The following is a 25,207-nucleotide window of genomic DNA, read 5'->3' on the forward strand; positions in this document are numbered from 1 at the left end:
TACATTTATTAGCTTTAAGAGTAAGGGAAGCACAACTTGGGAAATAAGAGGATCCAAGGAGCGTGTGAATGCTATGGATTTATTTTAAATATGTTTAAATGTTATCCATAGTTTGTTGTGGCTCTTATTTATTTATTTTTTATTTTTTGAAGTATCTGTTCAGGCATTGTTCAGGCACCGGTACCATTTTAAAAGAATCGATATGGCACCAGTATCGTAAAAAACCCAATGGATACCCAATCCTAAAAATAAATTATGAGCTTCAGACTATGCAGACGAAAACTAAAAACTATGAAACTATTTAACAAATTTAATAAACATTTTGTAAAGAAAATGTAAAACAAAATCACAATCTTTTAAGTTCGTTTGAGATCAGTTTTTGTCTGTTATCACACAACTTACCTCAGTATCTCCAATTCACACTTTATATTTTCCAGACCAGTGCAGAGCAGCTTCACTCCTGAGTCCTGCAGATTATTATTGTTCAGGTTCAGCTCTTTCAAATTGGTATCTGATCCAAGAACTGTAGCCAGAGCTGAACAGCTTCTGTCTGTTAAGTCACAATCATTTAAGCTACAAGGAAAAATATCATCACATTAGATTGAATACCAACAGTATAATACAGCACAACGCATGCTTTTATAATAGCTATAGTGTAGTATATAGCTACAGTCATGCCCAAAAATAAGGCCACCCTTTAAAAATACAATCTAGCTACAGTCATGCCCAAAAATAAGGCCACCCTTGGTAAATATGATCAAAGAAGGCTGTAAAAATTAATCTGCATTGTTAATTCTTTTGAAACTTAATTTCAAAAAAACCAAATAAATCTAAACTTACAACTTAATACGTTTTTGTAAAATGAAAAAAACATCATTAAAAAATAAATTTTATAATCTAAAACACAATTTTAAAATTTTGTTTTGTATAATTTGTATCTTAATTTTAATGCATTTTTTGTTGGTCAGTTATTTGCCTAAATAAATGGAAAGAATAAGCAAACGTTTCATGAAATGAAGTGCATTTCATGGCCAAAACAAAGGGCGAAACAATAGGTAACCGAGATGTTCTTCTGCTGCTGTTGATTAAAAAGCTGCTAAATAAATTTCATTAATTGACTTACAGAGCTCTTTTGGAGTTTTTGATGACTGATAATAATCTAACAAGGACACTCGTCTGACTTCTTAAATTTCTGAAGCTCAAACTCCTCCAGCTCCTCCTCTGATGTCAACAACACAAAGGTCAAAGCAGACCATTGGGCAGGAGAAAGGTCAGAAGATGAGAGACTTCCTTTGCTAAGGTGAGTCTGAATATCTTTCACCAGAGTTTGATCATTGAGTTCATTCAGACAGTAGAACAGATTGATGGATCTCTCTGGTGACAGATTAGCTTCTAATTTCTGCTTGATGTACTCAACTATTTCCTTTTTGCTCTGGTCATTGTCCCCTTGCTGTGTCAACAGACCTCGTAAGAGTCGCCGATTGGACTGGAGTGACAAACCGAGAAGAAAGCGAAGGAAAAGGTCCAGGTGTCCAGTTTCACTCTCGAGTGCCTTGTCCACTGCAGTCTTGAGCAAATCAATCATGTTTTTTGGGGATTTGGGCTGGACTAACAGAACAAAAATGAAGTGAAGGAAAGGGTCCAGGTGTCGACTGGTACTCTTAAGTGCACTGTCCATGGCAGTCTTGAGAAAAATCAGTTATAGTTGGGTCATGAACAAACACACTTTTCTTGTCGATGTCTAGAAACAGATGTGCATAAAGGGCAGCAATAAACTGAATGCTCAAGTGAACAAAGCAATACATGGTACCAAGAATGATCCCTGTTTCCTCCTTAAAGATCTGGGTACACATGCCTGAACACACTGATGCCTTATAGACGTCAATACCACAGGCTTCCAGATCTGTGTCATAGAAGATCAGGTTGTTTCTTTCCAGCTGTTGAAATGCCAGTTTTCCCAGTGAAAGGATGGCATCTTTATCCCAGGAAACATCTGGTGTATATTCTCCATCATACTTCCGTTTGCTCTGCAGGATCTGAAAGCGGAGAAAGTGTGTGTACATTTGTGTCAGAGTCTTAGGAGTGTCTTCAGTATTTGATTCCCGCATTGTTTTGGAGGCATCATCAGCCTGATCGCTTTTCAGATCATCATTTCTTTTTTCAACCAAAATGTTTTGGAGAACAGTGGCTGAAATCCAGCAGACGACTGGGATGTGACACATGATAAAGAGACTCTTTGATTTTTTAACATGATCAATGATTTATTTGGCCTGATTCTGATCTTCAAATCTTTTTTGAAATACTCCTCCTTCTGTGCATCATTGAACCCACGTACCTCTGTCAGCCGATCTATACAATCAGGAGGAATCTTACTGGCAGCTGCTGGTCTTGTGGTGATCCAGATGAGAGCAGAAGGAAGCAGATTTCCCTTGATGAGGTTTGTCAAGAGAACATCCAGAGATGCTGGTGATGATACATCAGACCACTTCTCATTAACATCAAACTTCAGAGGAAGACGAAATTCATCCAATCCATCAAGAATAAACAGGACTTTTGGTTCCTTCTTGCAATGTTCAGTCCTTTGGTCTCTGGGAAAAACTGAGTTATAAGGTCCAACAAACTTTGTTTTTCTTTTTCCTTTAAATTCATCTCCCGGAAAGGAAGAGGAAATATGAAGCTGATATCCTGATTTTCTTTTTCTTCAGCCCAATCTAAAACAAACTTTTGCACAGAGACTGATTTCCCGATGCCTGCCACTCCTTTTGTCAGTACAGTTCTGATCTGCTTGTCTTGTTCAGGTGCTTCAAACATGTTTGTGCACTCAATTGGTATCTCTTGTGATTCAGAATGTCTGGAAGTAACTTCAATCTGTCTTACCTCATGTTGAGTATTAACCTGTTCACTACAACCCTGAGTGATATAGAGATCCGTGTAGATGTTATTCAGAAGTGTTGAGTCACCTTGCTTTGCAATTCCTTCAAACACACATTGATACTTTTTCTTTAGGCTGCATTTTAGCTGATGAACAAAGATCAGCTCATCTAAATACAGGGACAAAAAAACAGATTTTTTTTTTTAGCATTAGAGTGTGAGATCAAGAGCTGCTTCTTTACATTTATAAATGACAATATGACAGATAGTCGAGGGTCTCTTACCTGCTAGAGTATCAGCAGCTTCATCTTGCTTCATCTTTCTCAGGAAGTAGAGTGTGAGATCAAGAGCTGCTTCTTTGATACTGCATCTGTTCTCGTTAAAATCCTTCACAAAGTATTGTAAGTCTTCCTTTTGTAATATTTTCTCAAACTTTTCCAGTTCATTCTTCAGAAATGTGGTTATTTTGCTTTGAAGATCCTAAAACAAAGGAATATATATAATAATATATATATATATATATATATATATATATATATATATATATATATACACACACATTTTTTTATGGGTTCTTTAAAGGAAACAAATGCTCAAGATGAATCAGTAATCAAATTTCTATTGAATATTGTTTCAAGCACTGTTCAGTAACCTATTTGTTTATTATAAATATAAACATTATTGAAAATGTTTTCCTACCTTGAAGATCCACAAGAGATTGTCTTTAAAATTATTGTGGTTCCTGTGAGTCTGAAGCCTATTAGTGAAATAAATAAAATACTGCAATTTCAGGGAAAAATTTAGAGTCAATTATATCAAGTATAAATTTAGATAAATATTAGGTCTCTCATTGAAATATTTTCTGTCCCACAAGCAAATAAAACAAGGGCTGGTGAATAATAATATATTCTGCTTTGACAATAGGTATTTTCATACACTGTCCAGCAGTTATGTTAGTGCACCAGAATTAATGGAGACTGCAAAAATACCAAAGTTCACGTCAAGTAATTATAATCTTCTCTGTTTCTAATCTTCTTTGCTGATGTTCTTAGTATCTTAATGAAAATCTGATGAATTATTCAACAATATAGTTTCATGATAAATATGATTTAAATATTTAATGAACAGTCTATGAGCAACCAACAATAAGAACATGCACATACAATTGTCAATTTGTATACTGTTATTCCGTATTTATTAGTTCTATTTTTTTTTCTTTTTTTTCTGTTTTTGTTCTGTCGCTGTCATTCTGTTGCACTGCAGAGGCTTCTGTCATGAAAACAAATTCCATGTATATGTAAACATACCTGGCAATAAAGCTCATTCTGATTCTGAAGGCACACTGCCACCGCTACTTCCAAAAGTTCAATTTATTTGAATATATTGAATCTAAGAATAACTTTATCATTTAGAGCGGCAGTGGATTCTTGTTTACTTATAGTGAAGTCATTCATTTGACTGTATGCCTGCGAAAAGTTTTTGTATGTGCGCATAATATATGTATTTTTTCCAACATTTTTCAGTCAACATCTATCACAAAAACCACAGTGGCAAAATTAACTAACATAATGCTATAATGTAATACCTTTTGGTAGATGAGTTTTTTTCTCACTGAAGTCCGGTGGCTCACCTCTCTTTGAATGGTCACTCTTCACAGACACAGAGCTGAACACGTGTGATCCTGATCTTACACTACAGACATAAAAACAGAGAAAAAAAGAAACTTACAGTGATATTAATGATATTACAGGGGGTACTTAAGTCCAATTCATGAATTTTTAATGTTGTAATTATAAATAATATACAATATAGCCATGCATTTGTTCTATTATACTTATACATGTTTGGTTTGAATGATCTATTGTATTTTCCCATGGTGAATTTATGCTTTTTAATCAATGCCTGTATAAAATGTATTATTTGGAAAAAAAAGCTCAGTCAACATCTATCACAAAAAACCACAGTGGCAAAATTAGCCAACATAATGCTATAATGTAATACCTTTTGGTAGATGAGTTTTGTTTCTCACTGAAGTCCGGTGGCTCACCTCTCTTTGAATGGTCACTCTTCACAGACACAGAGCTGAACACATGAGAGCCTGATCTTACACTAAAGACACAAACACCAGAGGGGAAAAAAAACTATAGGAGATACTTCAGTCTTATTTGAAGAGATATTTGTGCCAAATATAAGTTGTTTAATTCAGTTTAACAAAACTAATTTACTAATATAAAGGAATCAGGTAAACTACCAGTCAAGTAAAGTACTGGTTGCTCATCCTGCAAAATTGTGCCACTTCTGAAACACACAACTGGCTTTTAAAACTGTGCTTTAGTGCAAACATATTAATTCTCATGAGTAAACAAACTCTGTTGATCCCATTAACCAGGTGAGAAAATACTAAAGCAAAAAATATCATCTTGTTCCTATAGCAATAAATATACTGAACAATGAACTGCACACTGTGAAGGAGCCTGACAAAGAGACAAAAATCTAAATTTCCTTTTTAAAATATCCACTTATTTACACTGTAAAGCCAAGTTTGATGTGTATTGTATTCATTTGAAGTAATTCTAGTTTGCCCATTATTTACATTTAATACCCACTAAACATGCAACCCTGAAAGTGTAATGCAAAACAACTTTATATGATAAATAAAACACATTACAAGGTAAACCCCACAGAGAGGACCAATATGCTCAGAGAAGACCAAAAGTAAAATCTGAAGTTCAATCAGTTGACAGACAGTCACCTCTCATATACTAAATACAGACAATGCTTGTAACATAAATGCCAGACCAGGGTAGAATGGTTCTAAGAATACTGTATCACTTATTCATTATTAAATAAAAGAGGTGGGAATTTGAAATCCACCCCTTTTTAGCAGTAATAAATTTTTGACCAGTTTCAAGTTGTTTTTAACCTAGAACGATCTAAAAGCAGTAATAGGAAGTTCTAAACCCAAAGAACTCATCCCAAAGAAATCCAAAATTACAGAACTAAATGACTATAGGCCTGTGGCTCTAACATCTGTGGTCTTGAAGTCTTTTGAAAAACTGGTGCTGGCCCTCCTGAAGGACATTACTGGACCCTTACTGGATCCGCTTCAGTTTGCCTACAGAGCAAACAGGTCTGTGGACAATGCAGTCAACATGGGACTGCATTATGTTCTGCAACATCTAGACAGACCAGGGACTTACTGTGAGGATCCTGTTTGTGGAATTCAGCTCGGCCTTTAACACGAGCATTATAAACCTTCTCATGCCCAAACTAAGTAAACTCTCAGTGCCCATCTCCATCTGTCAGTGGATCAACAGCTTCCTGACAGATAGGCAGCAGCTAGTGAGGCTGGGAAAATACACATCCAACGATTGCACATCTAAAGACTCCTCTGTCAAGCTCCTGAAGTTTGCAGATGACACCACATTCATCGGCCTCATTCAGGACGGTGACGAGTCTGCTTACAGACAGGAGGTCTGTAAAAAAGAGCTGGCTGTCTGGTTGCAGTTTCAACAACCTGGAGCTCAACATGCTCAAACACAATGGAGAGGATCGTTGGACTTCAGGAGAAACCCCCACTGCTCTCCCCCCACTCACCATCATGAACAGCACTGTGACTGCAGTGGAGTCATTCAGGTTCCTGGGCACCACAATCTCTCAGGGCCTGAAGTGGGACAATCACATAGACTCCATTGTGAAAAAGGCCCAGCAGAGGTTGTACTTCCTTCGCCAGCTGAGGAAGTTCAACCTGCCACAGGAGCTGCTGACACAGTTCTACTCCGCCATCATTGAATCCATCCTCTGCACTTCTGAACTGTCTGGTTCAGCTAAGCTACCAAATCTGACTGAGCGAATCATTGGTACAATCCTCCCTTCTATTCAAAGAACTGTACTCATCCAGAGTGAGCAAAAGGGCTAGAAAAAATCACTCTGGGCCCCTCACATCCAGCACACTTCCTCTTCCTCAACTGTTGCCATCTGGTCGACGCTACAGATCTCTGAGCACCAGAACGACCAGACACTGGAACTAGTGTTGTCAAAGACCCGGTACTACCAAGTCGGTACTAAAAAAAATGAAAAATGTCACGGTACCAGGTTTCTTAAGAACCGGTGGTACCGAGTACTCGGTCAAAAAAAACCCTGTTCTTGACGCATACAGCATTATGATTTCCGCGAAGCAGAAAACTCGGACGGAATCTCAAAATCCAGTCATGAAAATGAAACTTACATTTTAATATAGACAGTCACGGAATTTGTCAAAGTTAGCATAAATTAATCAATTCAAATCTCCATATGGACCAGTATCTGTAAATGATAAGCCGCAAAAAGTTGGTTGAAATATGAGTCCTGCATGTTCTGCGCGTCTCTGTGTGAATGAATGAATGGCAGAGACATGTGGTCTGTTTACTACATAGACTGAAGCGCGTGACTCTTGCAGTAATTTCAGCATCTGCCGTCTCAATGAGGCCATAAATACATACAAACAAACATCACCAGAACTGTTCTGAGTCACTTCACAAGCATTTTACCGTTTCATTTGAGTAAAAACCAGTGTCAATTTAAAGGTATTCACGGCAACCCAGGGTTTCCCCACACATTGTATTTCACACAATATTTCTTCCATGTTTTAATTTTAATAGCAAATCCCCTTTCTTTAACAAAAATAAAATGTGTTTAATTTCATTAATTAAAAGACAAATTAACTTTGGGTGTGCTGAAACTGTTTACTGTTTTTCATAATTATATTACTTGTAGAAAAACTTTAAACACAATTGTAAATAAGTATCAAGAATGGCATTGGTTTTATTTTTAGTGATAAAAAGTTTTTTTTTTATTTTAATTAGCATATTTTTGTGTTTTGCTTTGGTACCGAAATTGGTACCGAGAACCGTGGGTTTTCACTGGTGAATACTGAAATTTTGGTACCGTGACAACACTAACTGGAACACTTTTCTTCCCTCAGGCAATCCATCTCATGATCTCATGAACACTTGACAATAACTGTGGAACACACAACACTATTTGTATACTCATACACTTATTTATCTAGCACACATACTTAGTTTACACTTCAATTTGCACATAATATACTGTTGTAGCATTTGGACCAATCAGACACACAACTATTAGTTATATTTAACAAAAAAAATATCAAATGCCTCCTCATCTAACCAAAGGGTCTAGGGACCCTTCCCCCAAAAGGTTACTATCACCTCTGGTTCCATAGCAAACCATAGGCACGCTATCTGATAACACTAGGTTTACGGCGCCCAGGAATGTGGCTAAGCACTCTTAACTCAAGTCTCTCAAAAACAGACACATAATACACATAAAAAGGGACTCTTCCCTAATTAATTCATAGAAAAAACCTTTCTTTGAATTAATTCACATACTTTAGGGCATTGTGTATGCTGTTACAGTCCTTGTATATTGTGTTTTGTTGTATTGTATATGTTTTATACATGCTTATGATGGATCACTAGTTAACATAACCTCATCTATATGATGTTTGGTATCTATGAGTTCGTATTTTCGTGATCCAAATGAAATTGTATATTATATGTTGATGCCTATGCAACACATTAGTTTTATAAGAATCTTAAAAGATTCTTCTCTTGAACCCCCCAATCTAATTTCATATGCAAGACACCAGACTAGAGACAAAGAGTTGTAAAACTTCCCTCCAAAAGGTACCATTCCTCATTGGCTCACTCAAATCCTGAGGGTGTGACATTATCCCCCTATATAGATCACTGATCACCAGATCGGGCAGTTCTTTTAGATTCGGGAATTCCAGGAGAAGATGCTGAGCTAAGAGCCTTAAAAACCATGCTAAGCTTGTGCCAGGCTTCGGCTTTGACTATTCATTCATCAAGATCATCTGATTTGAACTACTCTCCTTCAAACGTGCGAGATATGTGGGTATCAAACTTAGCCTTATTAATTGATACATTACGTATCATTTGCATCTTTTACATATCAAACTTAGCCTTATTAATTGATACATTACGTATCATTTGCATCTTTTACAAAGGTGCGCTTGAACTAAGAAACTGATGTTTCTTTCAGGCTGTAGCTCTGCTGAATATCAAATTGTACCATAGCTTCATGTGTTTATTTCTCTTCTCTTTACTGCTTGTGTTTTAACCCCTCTTCCTATGCCAACTGTATGCGTGAGTGTGTGTGTGTGTATGTTTGTTAGACTAGTTTTAAGTGTTTTTGTAGTTAATAAAGTCTTATTCGTATCACACTTGAGGTTGTTCATTGTTTGCTCATAACTGAAAGTCCCAAATCATGCAGATTTTTGCTACATGCTCTGAGTAGTATTGTACAGTAAGAAAGTTATTTTCCTTAACCAAGAAAGTAATGTTCTTAGAATTGACAGACAGTTGACAGAGAGGCCAAGTAAATACTTACAGCGGATCTAAATATTTTATAATTACTCATAACTAGTTATGATTGATTATTCATATTTCCCCTTGGAGCTGATTCGCAACACTGTACATACAAAACTGTCTATTGTTATATACCGGCACATACACATGTCAGTTATTCCTTATTTACTTGTTGTATTTTATTATTATTATTATTATTATTATTATTATTATTATATTATTATCTGTGTTTTTGTTCTGTCTCTGTCATTCTGTTGCACTGCGGAAGCTTCTGTCATGAAAACAAATTCCTCATATGTGAAAAACATACCTGTCAATAAAGCTGATTCTGTGTTTAAAATAATTATCTAAATACAGACTCAGACTTACCTCTGTTTCTCTGAGAGACTCATCGCAGACGGAGAGTCCTTTCCTCGCTCCTCTGACATCCCAAAACTAAACAGACTGGTTTGTGAAAACAATCAGATGCTCATCATGACCTGGAAATGACAGTATTTTACTGAAATAACTTGGCAATTCAAATGGATGAATGTTGAGTAAATAAATAAACAATATATATTAAAAAAAAGGGCTACAAACAAATATTGTAACCATCTTGATTCAGATCATTCAGATCACTCCACACAACATGGATCTAAATATGTATTACTATGTAAGGAATAAGCATTATGTGGTAACACTTCACAATAAGGTTTCATGTTTTAACATTAGTTTAACGTGGACTAACACAGAAAATATACTTGTAAAGCTTTTATTAATCCTAGTTAATATTAATATTAACATTTACTAAAGCATTATTAAAATCCAAAGTTGTACATTAGAATATTATTTAATAGATTTTTGTTAACTAACATAAAAAATTAACTAACATAAAAAAATTAGATGTATTATCGTTAACAAAGATTAATAAATACTGTAAGAAATGTTTTACTCATTTTAGTTAATGCATTAATTAATGTTAACTAACGGACCTTATTTTGAAGTGCTACCCATTATGTTTACACAGTGATTGATGACACTAATGATGAAAACAATGAATACTTTGTTTTCTATTACTTATTATGTTTCCATGCAATGATATGCTTTGAAAACCAAAATATTGAAATTTGTTTTATGCATATTCTGTAACTTTAAAGGTGGGATAAGCAATTTTTCAAAAACGCTTTAGAAAACTGATTTGGGCCGTGTAGCAAAACAAACTCGTAGCCAATCAGCAGTAAGGGGCGTGGCTACTCATGATGTGGAGGAGAGAGCGTTCAGTGCACAGGATAGACATCAGCTGACCCGAGCGACAGAAAGATAGAGATGGCAGATAAAAAAAAACAAAGGGGGGAAATGTCTGCGGAACAAAAGAAGGGTTAAGGAAAAGACATAGGACCCATGTAAATATCAGATCAGCTTTCCAGCGCTGGAGTGAACTCAAGGAACGGAAGGCCTGCGATCAGATGCAGAGGTTGCTTTGTTTCTTCTTGACATATGAATAAAATTGTGTCTGGGCCGCAACAGCTTAAGTCTGTCTAGTACTATGGACTCGAAAAAGCGACAGTTGAAAATCATTAGAAATTTGTGTCAATACATCATAAATAGAATAGAATGCAGCAGCAGTTTTCTGTCGGGGATTTGTCGTGTCGTGCCGCACCACATCCAGTGTAGACCATAGATATGTAACATACACTGCCCATCCAAAAAAAAATCACCATCTAGATTTAACTAAGCAAATATTTAAGATTGGATAATTACTACATGGATGATTATGTTATGTGCCCAAAGAATGAGGTCAGCTGACATCCTGAATATACTGAATGACCAGGTTATTCCATCAATAATTTTTTTCTTCCCTGATGGCACGGGCATATTCCAAGATGACAAAGCCAGGATTCATCGGGCTCAAATTGTGAAAGAGTGGTTCAGTGAGCATGCAACATAATTTTCACACATGGATTGGCCATCACAGAGTCCAGAGTCAGACCTTTACCCCAATGAGAAACTTTGGGATATGAACAGCGGTCTGACTCGCAGCAGTCCGACTCTCCCATCATCAATACAAGTTCCTAATGAAAAATTAATGCAACTCTGGATGGTAGGGCTGTGCGATTAATCGAAATCATCATGAAATCACGATTTGAGCATGCGTGATTTCTAAAATCGCTTATAGCACGATTTTTCACGGCCCCGATCTCCCGCAGTATGGACACAGGATTGATTTAATTTTATTTATTTTTTGCCCATATGTCTAGACATTTTGTAACACCTTTACTAAGTGATTATTTTGACTCATGTCTGTTCTAGAGACATGTTACAACTTTTTGATAAAGCTCTAATTGGTTATCTTTTAGAAATATGTTTCAAATTCATACCGAATGCATTTATGACTGTAAAGCATGTCTGCGTGTCAAAATCGTGATTAGAATCGAAATCGCAAAATTGATCAAAGAAAAATCGCGATGGTTTTTTTTGTCCAAATCGCACAGCCCTACTGGATGGGAATAAATGTTGTGACATTGCAGAAGCTTATCGAAATGATGCCACAGTGAATGTATGCCATAATCAAAGCTAAAGGCGGACCAATGAAACATTAGAGTGTGTGCCTTTTTTTTTGGGATGGGCAGTGTATATCTATCGTGTAGACAGCATCACTGATTATAATGAGTTCTATAGTATTTTGTCGCACCAAGTTTTTTTTCTCTGTTTCACAGAAGTTATTGTTGCCTGGGTTATGTACGTAGCATATGTGTGGGGCGGAGACATCAAAATAGGGGCGAGACCCTTTCAGATGGGGCGTGTTTATTTTGGTGATTTCAAATGTCAACATTGGCTTACCCCACCTTCAATGTAAATGGTTTTAAGGAACATTGGTGTGTTGGACTTTATCTACCTGTCTGAATTAACACAACCCAGTGTTGAGTTATATTCAGTTCCTGTAAAAAAACTGTTGCAGTTCGTGGAGCAAACATGAATATTCATTATAGTTGGGGACCTCCTGTCAAATGGCAGTAAAAGAAAGAGACAATCAAAATGTGAAAAAATCAGGGCACTGGGCGTCATTCTAAACAACACTGAATGCTGCCAATTGCTTTTGTACTGTATACATTCTTCATAATACTGGCAGAAAGGGCCAAAAGAATACATAGCAATCAATTTTGGCAGCAGCACCTTAAATGTCTGCGTGTCAAAATCGTGATTAGAATCGAAATCGCAAAATTGATCAAAGAAATCGCGATGGTTTTTTTTTTTTTTTCCATATCGCACAGCCCTACTGGATGGGAATAAATGTTGTGACATCCTGAATGCAAAGTGTTAAAGGAAGCCCCCCCCACCCCACCCCCTGCACTTAAAGAAATGTGCTAAGTTTCTTATAATGATTTTTTGGGAGTATATGGTCATCAATTACTCTGTTCTGAAATGGACTAATAAAAAAAATGACACTCTCTCCTGTTGCTGCCTTTGATGTTGAAAGTAGCTGATGATGAACAAAATCCAGTGAATAGACAATCTGTTGCTTTCAGTGAACTCTGTTGAATTTGCATACAGATCAGGACACCATTATGTGGCCACTCTCTTGCACAGATATTTCAGTGCAAATACTGCTTAACCATGCCTTGGCGGGCCAGATCCTAACCTTACCTTAAATGAGGCACGTCTGTTAGTACAGAGATGGCTGTTTAGCGATTTTTTATTATCATTTGTATTATAAACATTTAAGGGTGCTGGTAGTTGGAATTAGATAGCCAGAACTATTGTCGCAAAGAAACGTAACATAAGAAACAAACAAACACAATTTTAAGCTCTAAAAGGCTCAGCTGTAGCACCACCCCTGCTGAAAATGTCTGACTTAAATCTTCGATTTCATGATACCATACATTTACAGATATAGCCTACTGCAGCTGAACAGCCAGTGCACACATCAGCACTGCTTTGTGAAAACGTGTCAGCCTGAAGTATAACCTGAAGATAACAATGTTACTGAGATGAATAACATGGCATTTCAGAGGGACGAATAAAAAAGAAAAAGATTATTATAGATCATTCCACAAAACACATGACCTAAAAGTGCTATGCAGGAAATAAACACTTTTTTTGCTACTGACATTGATAACCAACAATACTTTACTTTCAGTACTGGAGTCTTTAAATACTCTTACCTTTACCCAACTATTTCCTATCTTGTTGTATCATAGTGCTTTTTAATAAGAATAATTTACTATTTGTACTAAACGTAATGTGATATGCTACATGGACCAAAACATGATGTTTTGTTATATATTCTTTAAAATAAAATCTTATTACATGAAAGAAGGTATGATGGAGTTTAGCTACCTAATGTTAACTGGACATGTTGGATTTCGTCGAGATCTTATAACTTCCTCTGACTGCATCTACTTTCGATTTCGCATTACATTTAGTATTGCGAGCTATCTAAATGATAAAAGCAGACTTAGTGAAAGAAGTGTGGAAAAAAATCCTTCAGAAAAAATAATTACTCAATTTTAATAAGCTTCATGGTTTAACGTGCGAGGTGACCAAACGGTTTGCGTGATTTCCAGCTTCTTCTTGTTCGTCGGTTAAAGGCTAACTGGCATAGGCCTACAACCAACAACACATTTTAAAAATAAATTTAAACACTCCAAATAGGCCTAACTGTAACATGGAAAGTAATAAAGCTTACTCTGAATAGTACACACGGTCTTGTCTGTAGGGAACATAATCCAGATATCTTTGAAAACTTTCGATCAACACTTACCAATATTTTTCGGTCCTTATTCACAATTGTTGTTTGTCATGTGGGGATTCCAAAGCAAAATCCAATCCGGTAAAAGAGATTATGCATTAACTATTACTCAGTTTGGTAATGATTAACCAGAGTTTACTGTACGTTTTGAAGTTCAAGGTGTACATGTCCACTGGGGCTGAGTGAGCGAGTGCTGAGCGCGGGTTGTCAATACATTTCTTGTGATCTGTCGTCGGTATAGAAAGATGGATTAAATACAACCAACGTTTTTTTCTTCTTGGATTTCGGTCTTGCGAGTGTGTGCATAGATACCTTCCGGTTGTGCTAATTCGCATTATTAGCAAATTAGTTTTAAACGCCAGTGCAGAGAACCGGGAGAAAAATCAAAATATTACCTTGTTTAAAAGGATTTATAATATCACTTCAAATGCAAATAAGATCTACACTGCTAATATTACTATACTATAAATGTTAACTGAGCCAGTGGATTTGAAAATGTGCGTATGTTTGGGTCCGGTGAATGAATTAAATACACTACTGTCCCTACGGTTCACCCAAATGAAAGTTGAAACTCATGGTGTGTACACACAGCTACATAATGTATTTTTGTGGGTATTACCGTATCAATTATGTAAATGTACAAATTACCTATTTCTCGAAAATGTTTGTATTACATTGATTTTTTAAAATGAATTATTTACCTTGTGAGACGTGGGCTGCGATTTGTCTTCATAAGTATCCATTTCTCAATTGTGCACATACATCAGTTTTTTCATCATTATCATTACTAATGCATGACTAATTTTAATATTTGTTTTATATAATTAATGCAAAAGAATTTGTAACAATATACATGCGCTGCTTATAGACAGATCATGATTCATGCTGCAGATCTTTCGCAAAAACAGATAAACATTGATTAAAAACACACAAGAATGCAAACACAGATCATTTAATTAATGCAAACTAAAACACCGATCTTTTAATTAATGCAAACCTACCATAATTGCATTACGTTAAATTGCACAGTTACAGTTATAAATTATGTTATCAAATAAAGATAATAAAACATACATGCTTCATCAGAAATCTCTGAGAGTCTCGTTTTACAGTCAGAAACCTTATGATCTTATAGATAAGTCAGAATAAAATAGCTCTCCGAAAATGAAAAAAGTATTACATATGTGAGTGGTTGTGTTTGAATGAAATGAGCCCTGTGATATGATTAACCGCTGAAGCTGATCCGCATAATCAACAGAGGAATAAAGCAATCTCTGCATTTGTATCTTGATGAATTTCCACACAGATGGCGGTAACAATGTAGGGAGATGTTTCCTCGTGTCTTTGATATACCACTATCCACTGTTAAATTTGAAAAAACATTAATTATATACAGGTGCTGGTCATATAATTAGAATATCATCAAAAGTTAATTTTTTTCATTAATTCCATTCAAAAAGTGAAACTTGTATATTATATTCATTCATTACACACAGGATGATATATTTCAAATGTTTATTTCTTTTAATTTTGATGATTATAACTGACAACTAAGGAAAAAACCCCAAAATCAGTATCTCAGAAAAATTAAAATATAACTTAAGACCAATACAAAGAAAGGATTTTTAGAAATCTTGGCCAACTAAAAAGCATAAAAATGAAAAGTATGAGCATGTACAGCACTCAATACTTAGTTGGGGCTCCTTTTTGCCTGAATAACTGCAGCAATTTGGCGTGGCATGGAGTGGATCAGTCAGTGGCACTGCTCAGGTATTATGAGAGCCCAGGTTGCTCTGATAGTGGCCTTTAGCTCTTCTGCATTCTTGGGTTCTGGCATATCACATCTTCCTCTTCACAATACCCCATACATTTTCTGTTGGAAAATGAAATCTGCATCTCCATAAAGTGGTCAGCAGCAGGAAGCATGAAGTGCTCTAGAACTTCCTGGTATATACGGCTGCATTGACCTTGGACCTCAGAAAAACACAGTGGACCAACACCAGCAGATGACATGGCACCCCAAACCATCACTGACTGTGGAAACTTTACACTGGACCTCACGCAACGTGGATTGTGTGCCTCTCCTCTCTTCCTCCAGACTCTGGGACCCCTGATATCCAAAGGAAATGCAAAATTTACTTTCATCAGAGCACATTACTTTGGACCACTCAGCAGCATTTCAGTCCTTTTTGAAGCGAGATGCTTCTGACGCTGTCTGTTGTTCAAAGAGTGGCTTGACACAAGGAATGCGACAGCTGAAACCCATGTCTTGCATACGTCTGTACGTAGTGGTTCTTGAAGCACTGACTCCAGCTGCAGTCCACTCTTTGTGAAACTCCCCCACATTTTTGAATGGGTTTGTTTCAAAATCCTCTCCAGGGTGCGGTTACCCCTATTGCTTGTACACTTTTTTCTACCACATCTTTTTCCTTCCCTTCACCTCTCTATTAATGTGCTTGGACACAGAGCTCTTTTGCAATGACCTTTTGTGTCTTGCCCTCCTTGTTCAAGGTGTCAATGGTCATCTTTTGGACAACTGTCAAGTCAGTAGTCTTCCCCATGATTTGTGTAGCCTACAGAACTAGACTGAGAGACCATTTAAAGTTTTGCAGGTGTTTTGAGTAATTAGCTGATTAGAGTGTGGCACCAGGGTGTCTTCAATATTGAACCTTTTCACAATATTCTAATTTTCTGAGATATTGAATTTGGGATTTTCCTTAGTTGTCAGTTATAAACATCAAAATTAAAAGAAATAAACATTTGAAAATATATCAGTATGTGTGTAATGAATAAATAAAATATACAAGTTTCACTTTTTTAAATGGAATTAGTGAAATAAATCAACTTTTTGATGATATTCTAATTATATGACCAGCACCTGTACATCTAGCCAAGTTTCGTATGTAAGTTTCCCTTTTCAGTAAATGCGAGCGTCGCAAGACCGGAAGTTAGTACACACTCGCGTCGCCAAAGCTCTCCGTCGCCATCTTGTGCACCTAGCCATAGCAATAAGCTTTGTGCTTTTGGTACCTCCTTTTAATGTCTCAGCTTTCAAAATCAGTTTTATAGCGAAACACAAATTGTGTGTCTTACAATGTTTTTCAAGCTCTTTAATGATCAGATCGCTGTATTTTGTGATGAACCAATTCATTAAATTAAACTGTTTTCTTTGTAAAAATTCCAAATATGTGGAAATTTATTCTCGTAATATTTCGACTTTATTCTCGTAATATTACGAATTTATTGTTGTAGTAGGAAAATTTCTACTTTATTCTCGTAATATTTAATTTCTGTATTAGAGTCTTTAAACTTTTTCCTATCTTGTTGTATCATTTGCTTTTGAAATAAGCGTAATTTCATTTGTTCTTACATAACACATTACATGAAAGAAGGTATGTTGGAGTTTAGCTAACGGTACCTAACTGAAAATGGCGGATTTCGTCGAAATGTTTCCTGTAACTGAGTTTTACTTTCGATTTCGCATTACATTTAGTAAGTATCTAAATGATAAAAGCAGACTAAAATAAAGAAGTGTGGGATAAATCCTTCATAAAAAAATAATTATTAAATTTTTATAAGCTTCATGCTTTAAACATGCGTGGTGATCAAACAGTTTGCATTCTTCTTGGCCGTCGGTTATAGGCTAACATTACAAGCTGAAATTTCTTCATACACTCCAATATTTGAAACAAGTGAATTATTAAAGCTTACTTGTAGCAGACGGTCTTGTGTACAGGGAACAGAATCCAGATGTCTTTGAACACTTTGGATTTTTTGTTCGCGCTCTGTAAGCGACAGACTGTAGATGATCGAGCATGTGATAAAAGTTCCGTTTGCTATAAACCCGCCCTATCCCACCCACAGGTTTTTTTTTTTTTTTTTTCTTTTTTTAACTGGAGATTAACGATTGTTGACTGACAGCATCCTCAGAGTAAATAATTAAGTAATTAAAGCTATATGCAAAAACATTTTTTTTATTCCATACTTTATTCTGCCAGATAACTGTAGAGTAAGAAATACTACCACAAATTATCCGTGTGCACTAAGAAGACACAGTTTCCAATGTTTTTCGGTCCCTTATTCACACTTGTTGTTTGTCATGTTGATTCCAAATCAAAATTCAATCCGGTAAAAGAGGAATTTGCATTAACTCAGACTGGTAATGATTAACAGCGTTGACTGTACGTTCTGAACGTTCGCTCTCATTTGCCAAATGACCGCACAAGGCGCACATGTCCACTGGGGCGGAGTGTGAGCGATGCTGAGCGCGGGTTGTCAATACATTCTCGTGATCTGGTCGTCGGTATAAGGATGAATTGTGGATTATATAAATGTTCGTAAATGTTACATTTTGTAGAGCCTGTAAAATGTTTTCTGGAACCTGATATGAATCAAAGCCAACCAACGTTTTTCTCTTGGTTGTAGTTTTTGTTTTTGTACTATTACTTTCACTTTCGTCTTCTTCGGTGGGTTTAAATGGTAAAGCAGCTGAACTGTTCATACCGCCACCTGCTGGACTGGAGTGTAGAGAGCATAAAGTACATTCTGTATAATTGAACGGTCAACATGGCATTTATTTTTGTTCCTGTTTCTGAATCATTTTTAAAATATACATATTGTAAATACCTGACATCCTGAGGTTCTTTCTTACAGCATGTTTATTTGTTTCATATTGACATATAAACTCTTGCCAAATTCTAAGAAACATATACAAAAACTCGTTGAAAAGACGTCGAAAAGACGTCATTGGCAGACGTCTAAACAAACGTTAAATTTTAGTAGTTGAAAAGTGAAAGTGAAAAGACGTCTTTAAAGGTCGTCGAAAAGACGTCTAAAAACAGACGTCCAAATTATGTCTAATTGTGGTGGTAAAGTTAAAGTTGAAAAGACGTCTTTTCAGGCCTAATTTACAACCGTGAATTATTTTTCATATTCATAATTAGTCAAAATAAGACAATTCACAAGAGTATATTGACACATTTATTGACACATTAAATACATCTTTCATGTAAAAAAAAAAAAAACACTTTCCTGATCACATCTTAAGCCTGCATTTGATCAAACAGACTGTAAAAACAGTAATATTGTGAAATATAACTACAGAAATAATTGTTTTCTATGTTAATGCATTGTAAATGTAATTATCCCTGTAAACTGAATTTTCAACATCATTACTCCAGTCTTCAGTGTCACATGATCTTCAGAAATCATTCTAATATACTGATTTGCTGCTCAAGAAACATTTCTGATTATTATCAATTGCTGCCTAATATTTTGTGGAAACCATTAAATTTATCAGTATTTTTTTAATAGAGCTTGCAAAAGAGCAGTATTTATTTAGATTTTTTTAAAGAAGTCTTTACTGTAACTTATCAAATGAATCCATCTTTCTGTATAAATTAATTTTTCAAGGCAATAAATCTTTAAAATATTGAAAAAAAAAAAAACAAAAAAAAAAAACAACAGCAAAAAAAATTATTCAGAAATTATGTATCCCCAACGGATTTTCACAAAAGTACCATGAGATGGCCAGCTCTCTCACGCCAACTCAACTCTAATGGCATCATGGTGCTCTCATGAATGTGTTTATTTTACAAATACAAAAAATTTATTTCTCAGATTTCATTAAAAAGTTCTGCATTTATGTTTCAAAGATGAACAAAAGTCTAGTTTGGAACAACATAAAAGTGAGTGATGAAAATCTTTTTCACGTTTGGTAAATTGGTTCCCACAGGGGGGGCACCAGTAGATCTCTGCACCTGATCTCTGATCTTCTGGTTCTTCTGCTCATTCCACCATCCCAATTCTGGATTAATGAGCCATGGCAGATGTTTTTTCGCGTTGTGTTTTTTCTCCAGCATCTAAAGTGAGAAAGAAAAACAATAACTAAAATGTAAATGTAAAAAAAAAAATAATAATAATACAAAAAAACAATGGTTGTCCAAAATGTACAAATTAAAGTGTACTCATTCTTCATAAGGGATTATTAACTAATCAGTATGTCAGGGATTTGCCAAGTATGGCCCTTAAAGTGAGACTTAGGTCTCTGCAGAGCAAAAGTGGGCGTTTACGACTTTGTGGGTGTTTTTCAAAACGGCTGGGTGTTTCTAAATCATGCAATCAAAATGATCACCCTTACCTAACCCCACCCCTAAACCTACCATCACTATGACGTCAGCCAAGTCAGGTATCATGGTCTAAAAACACCCTGATCTGGTAACTCCCATTACTTTCCTGCAGAGACCTATACTTGTGCTTAAGGTCCACTGTCATGCAGAGGTTACGTCTCAATCAGCTTCACAGTTCACCAAGTTGTGAATTAATATATTGTGTACATGAATTCAGGCACTGGTAAGCACTGTGGCTCACTATACACTGGTGACTATTTCTGTCCTCATTGTACAACATCACTACTGACATTAATGCACAACAGTAAAACTGATATCTTTTTAATGCTATTTACAGCACATTATGATAAATACTTTGTTACATGTATGTGCTAGATTTCGGTCATAAATAAATTGCAAATGTTTACTAGATTAGACAGTACCTGTCTAGTGATGTGGTTATGCTGAAATATTATATTGGTTTGTGTTTTAAAATCTATATGTGTCATTTTGTAGCAAATTATCGCCCATGCTTTGTGAGCTTCAGAACTTCCTATAAGGGAGCATGGTGAGCATCGATGCTTCCTGGTTTTCACAGCTTTTTTAGAGAGCAAACATTTCAGTGCACTGTAAATAAAGAAGGAGTTACACCGCACTCACGATCACCAAGGTGCCAGACAAAACAAGACTGAAAAACTCAAAAAATAATCTGTCTGCACACTTGAATCCTTGTAATATATTTAATCACCAAGCTTTCGGTCAAACGACCATCCTCAGGGCATAATACAGACAATAAAATGTAGCAATCAACTTAACTGTGTTCAAACACATCAGGACAATCAACAGTGATTACCACACCTGTGAAGGCCAGGTAGGAGAGTTGTAGTCCAATGGTGGGAGTTGTAGTTTTTTTAACCTACCATCTGAATTTTCGAATCTTGCTGATATTCGACTGATAGTCTAATCATAAGTTTGGGGGCAAAATACATGGAGTCAAGTCAGACATTCGACAGTCATAATAACTGATCTTAACACGCAGGGAAAATGTGTAATGAACACCACGGCCACACCTTTTGAAAAAGAGTGTTTAAAAAAGGATAAAAAGTTTTCTGTCTCCTGCATAACTACTTTTACTCCAAGATCCTTTATAATTAAAAACACCATTATGAAATATTGGCATCTAATATCTGATGATCCCTCTCTTCAGAATAAATTTAGGGATCCACCTTTGTTTGTGTCCAGACGGGGCCCCTAACCTCCGCAATAGGGTAGTTAAAGCATGTATAAAATCAGCTCCTACCCAAACACTCTTAGCACCTCTTAGGGATGGTAACTATCCCTGTGGCAATTGTGCCCAATGTAATAATACACACAAGACCTATAATTTTAAACACCCCAGATCCGGTAAGAGTTACAATGTGAAGGGCATGATTACATGTAAATCTAAGAATGTTATCTACATTTTAAGATGTCCTTGTGACATGGTGTATGTGGGTAAGACCACAAGTTGTTTAAAACAGAGGATCAGTGAGCATAAAAGCTCTATCAGACGTGCCGACCCTAACTACCCTGTGGCCTGTCACTTTACAGAGTGTGCTCATTCAGTCTCTTCTCTCCGTTTCCAGGGAATTTGAGCAGATTAAATTACCTAGAGGTGGCAACATTGATAAAGTGCTATGTCAAAGGGAACTGTACTGGATTCATACTTTGGATGCCTTACATCCCAAAGGTTTAAATGTGGACTTCGACATGAGTGTCATGACATGAGTGTCATGCTATAGTCACAGCTGTACCATTTTTATAAGTCTTGAATACTGTTTAAGTCCTGAATACTGCAGTCTATGAAGGTTTTACTGATGTCCTTGCAGTCTCCATGCACTTATGCAGCATGTATGTATGTATTTTTGTATATTTGTAATTATGTTTTGTTTCTTTTAGTGGGGATTTCCACTAAAGGTGTAAATTACCTAGATAACTCAGTATGTTGGGTAGGTTAAAGAAAAACTACAGCTCCCACCATTGGACTACAAAACTCTCCTACCTGGCCTTCACAGGTGTGGTAATCACTGTTGATTGTCCTGATGTGTTTGAACACAGTTAAGTTGATTGCTACATTTATTGTCTGTATGCCCTGAGGATGGTCGTTTGACCGAAAGCTTGGTGATTAAATTTATTACAAAGGATTCAAGTGTGCAGACAGTTTATTTTTTGAGTGCACTGTAAAACAAAAAAAAAAAAAAAAAACACCCGCATATTAGAGCAGCTCTTAACCACAGACTTCTGAGCAAGGGACCTAAGTGATACACACCCAGAGTTTAGGTCCACACCTGATCACACTCACCTGTTTGTGACTTTATAGTTAGTAAAACCTGAAGACCTGGATTAATGTGTTCAGGTGCACCTGCACTAGGTTGGTGCAAAAACTCTGCATTTAAGTGAACCTTGATAGACAATGTTGAGATCTCCTGTAATATATTCTGAACGTGACACTTCAAAGAGGCAGGATTACTTCTAGATTGATGACTTACAACACTGGTGTCCAGTCTTGGGCTGGAGGACCAAACGTTCTGCAGAGTTTCTGGTGATCCTTGATCAGCTGCTCAGATCTGCTTAACTGGGGTGGGAGTAAGAAGACAACCAATATTATGATGTTAAAAAGTTAAACAACGTTAAAAAAATAAAATATGCACAACATCTGAAAATGCACAAAGATGAGAAGAAAGCTATGCGTTTAATGAGGACTTTCAACACACTGAAAAATAAGAAGCAATATTAAGTTACAGATGCATTTTCTTTTATTCTTGTTATACTTATGATTCTCCTTGAAATAAGTTACAATTACCTTGTGGTTTATCAATGATTTTCAGTCTCTAAAATAGAAAAGATCTATCAATGATTAAACTATTATTTACCCCGTTTGTATCTGCGAGCCGTTCATTACACATTTTCCCTGCGTGTTAAGATCAGTAATTATGACTGTCGAATGTCTGACTTGACTCCATGTATTTTGCCCCCAAACTTATGATTAGACTATCAGTCGAATATCAGCAAGATTCGAAAATTTGGATTCGACTATGAAAAATCTAGTTGTGTCACCCCTAGTAATTTCAAATATTACTATTTTACTGTATTTTAATCAAATAAATGCAGCAGTGGTGAGCATAAAAGATTTATTTTAAATACATGATCAATCTGACCCTTAAACGTTTGAAATGGTAGTGTATGTTTGAGGTATTAACTTACTAGTCATATGTCTCATAATGTCTAAAAATGTTCTTCGACAGGATACACGCTCCAACTCTAGAGTATGGACATCAGCATGGAAGAATCTAGGAACATGAGAAAATCTGTCAATCTGTCAAAGCCAACAGTATTTATTATACAATACCAGGTTTATTATAAATTGTAGCAGAGGTGAAATGCAGAAAAGAAAAGGAAACGTAATGTACAGAAATATACAAAAAAAAAAAAAAAAAAAAAAAAAAAAAAAAAAAAAAATAGAAAGAATAATAACAGCAGAATTTAAAGTTTTAGGTTTACTAACTGAATCAAGTAAAAGAGCAATCATATAAAAAGCCCCTTAAAAGGCCCCATTTAGAAAGGTGTAGAGAGGTGGTTTATATAGATAATGCTCTTACAGTGTGGACATCAAAATAGCTAACAAGCAAACACACACACATACACACCACACACATATATAAGAAAATTACAGATTCATGCTGATATAGGGCGAAATATATTGTGAAAGATGCATATAAAGTTGTAGTTAGCATTACGGTTGAGATGCTAACGGACTTTTTCTGAAGACAATAAAACCATTTCTATAAAGTTAATGTTCAACGGAAGCGTGTCATTTACATGAAAGAAAGTTTCAGGAACACTTTTATGTAATATTGGTGTAATTTAGGGACGAAAAACTTACCTGAAATTAGTGAAAAACAACCATGAGAGACAGCGTTCAGCTGCTTGACTGCACCCCGTTTCCATGGTGACTTTCCTCAGCTCCAGTTAAGCGCGCGCCCATCAAGTGTTTTCAAAAATTATATTTAAATATATTTAACAATGCTTCAGATATGATGTCTAATCTATTTCTTCACTAGCTATATTTATGTTTAATGGCTATGTGGTCCGAAATAAATGTGATTAATAAACTTTATAATACTGGCCCAAATATTTACACACATACAGAAATGTTTTAAATATAAGTAAGCGTAGGCTTCAAATAAAAAAAAAATGACATACATAAACAAAACAAAAAATGTTTTACAGCACCCAACAAACATGAGACGTCTATACGACGTGCAAGATCAAGTCTAAATTGCGTTCGGTCGGTCTGGACCGTATCTGGACGTCTACTCGACGTGCAAATCCGGTTCATATCTGGACGTCGATCTACGACGTCCCTTGGACGTTGATACGAGGTTCAAAATTTGACCGTCCGGCTAAGGATTTTCTTGGACGTCTGTTCAACGTGCAGAAAAAGGTTCAGGAAATCGACATAACTTTTTTTATATATATAAAAAAAATTTGATTTCTGATTTAAATAGCACATGTAGCCTACTCTTCTGAAACATTTAGGTGTCAAAATAATGTAATATATAAAAATTTCTAAAAACATAGGCCTAATTAAAGTACCATAATGTGACCATATAAAATCTTACATGGATTTATTTATTTATTTGAGTGGTATTTTTCACTGGAGCATTGACAGAAACAGCAGTTTATATCTGTATTAGATCTATAAATTAAATATAGATAATTAAATAAAGTTAAATACATTAAAAATATATTAAAGTGGAATATATTTAAATAGATAATTAGATTGAAATAATATATATATCCTATTAAATAATTAAATAATAAATATTTAACACATAGATTTAAATGAAATGAAATAGTGTATTTAAACGTGCGCTGGCCACGAGGGGCGTTATGTGATGTTACGTGAGTGACGTAAACGTGATGGCAAAAAAAAAAAAAACGTAAACGTAACGTGATGGCGCAAAATAACAACGAAGACGGAATTATAATTCTGTTTTTACAAAAGACTGAAGATATAACTGCCGCCATCCTTTAATTTATTTATTTCTACGTTGAGGACACTT

General features: G+C 35.7%; 1 long non-coding RNA gene and 1 pseudogene across 1 annotated transcript; both read right to left on the minus strand.

The window, feature by feature from the left end:
• The window catches only part of LOC109047496, a 46,409-nt pseudogene extending 36,707 nt beyond the window's left edge, over window positions 1-9,702 (minus strand).
• LOC122144947 lies at window positions 9,702-14,199 on the minus strand. Its single transcript, XR_006159983.1, has 3 exons — window positions 14,008-14,199; window positions 12,142-12,246; window positions 9,702-9,745 (listed from the first exon to the last, which is right to left on the minus strand). It is a non-coding gene; the product is annotated as an uncharacterized LOC122144947 (long non-coding RNA).
• Between the last annotated feature and the right edge of the window lie 11,008 nt (window positions 14,200-25,207).

Source organism: Cyprinus carpio, unplaced genomic scaffold (genome assembly GCF_018340385.1).
Source record: "Cyprinus carpio isolate SPL01 unplaced genomic scaffold, ASM1834038v1 S000006809, whole genome shotgun sequence".
NCBI lineage: Eukaryota > Metazoa > Chordata > Actinopteri > Cypriniformes > Cyprinidae > Cyprinus > Cyprinus carpio.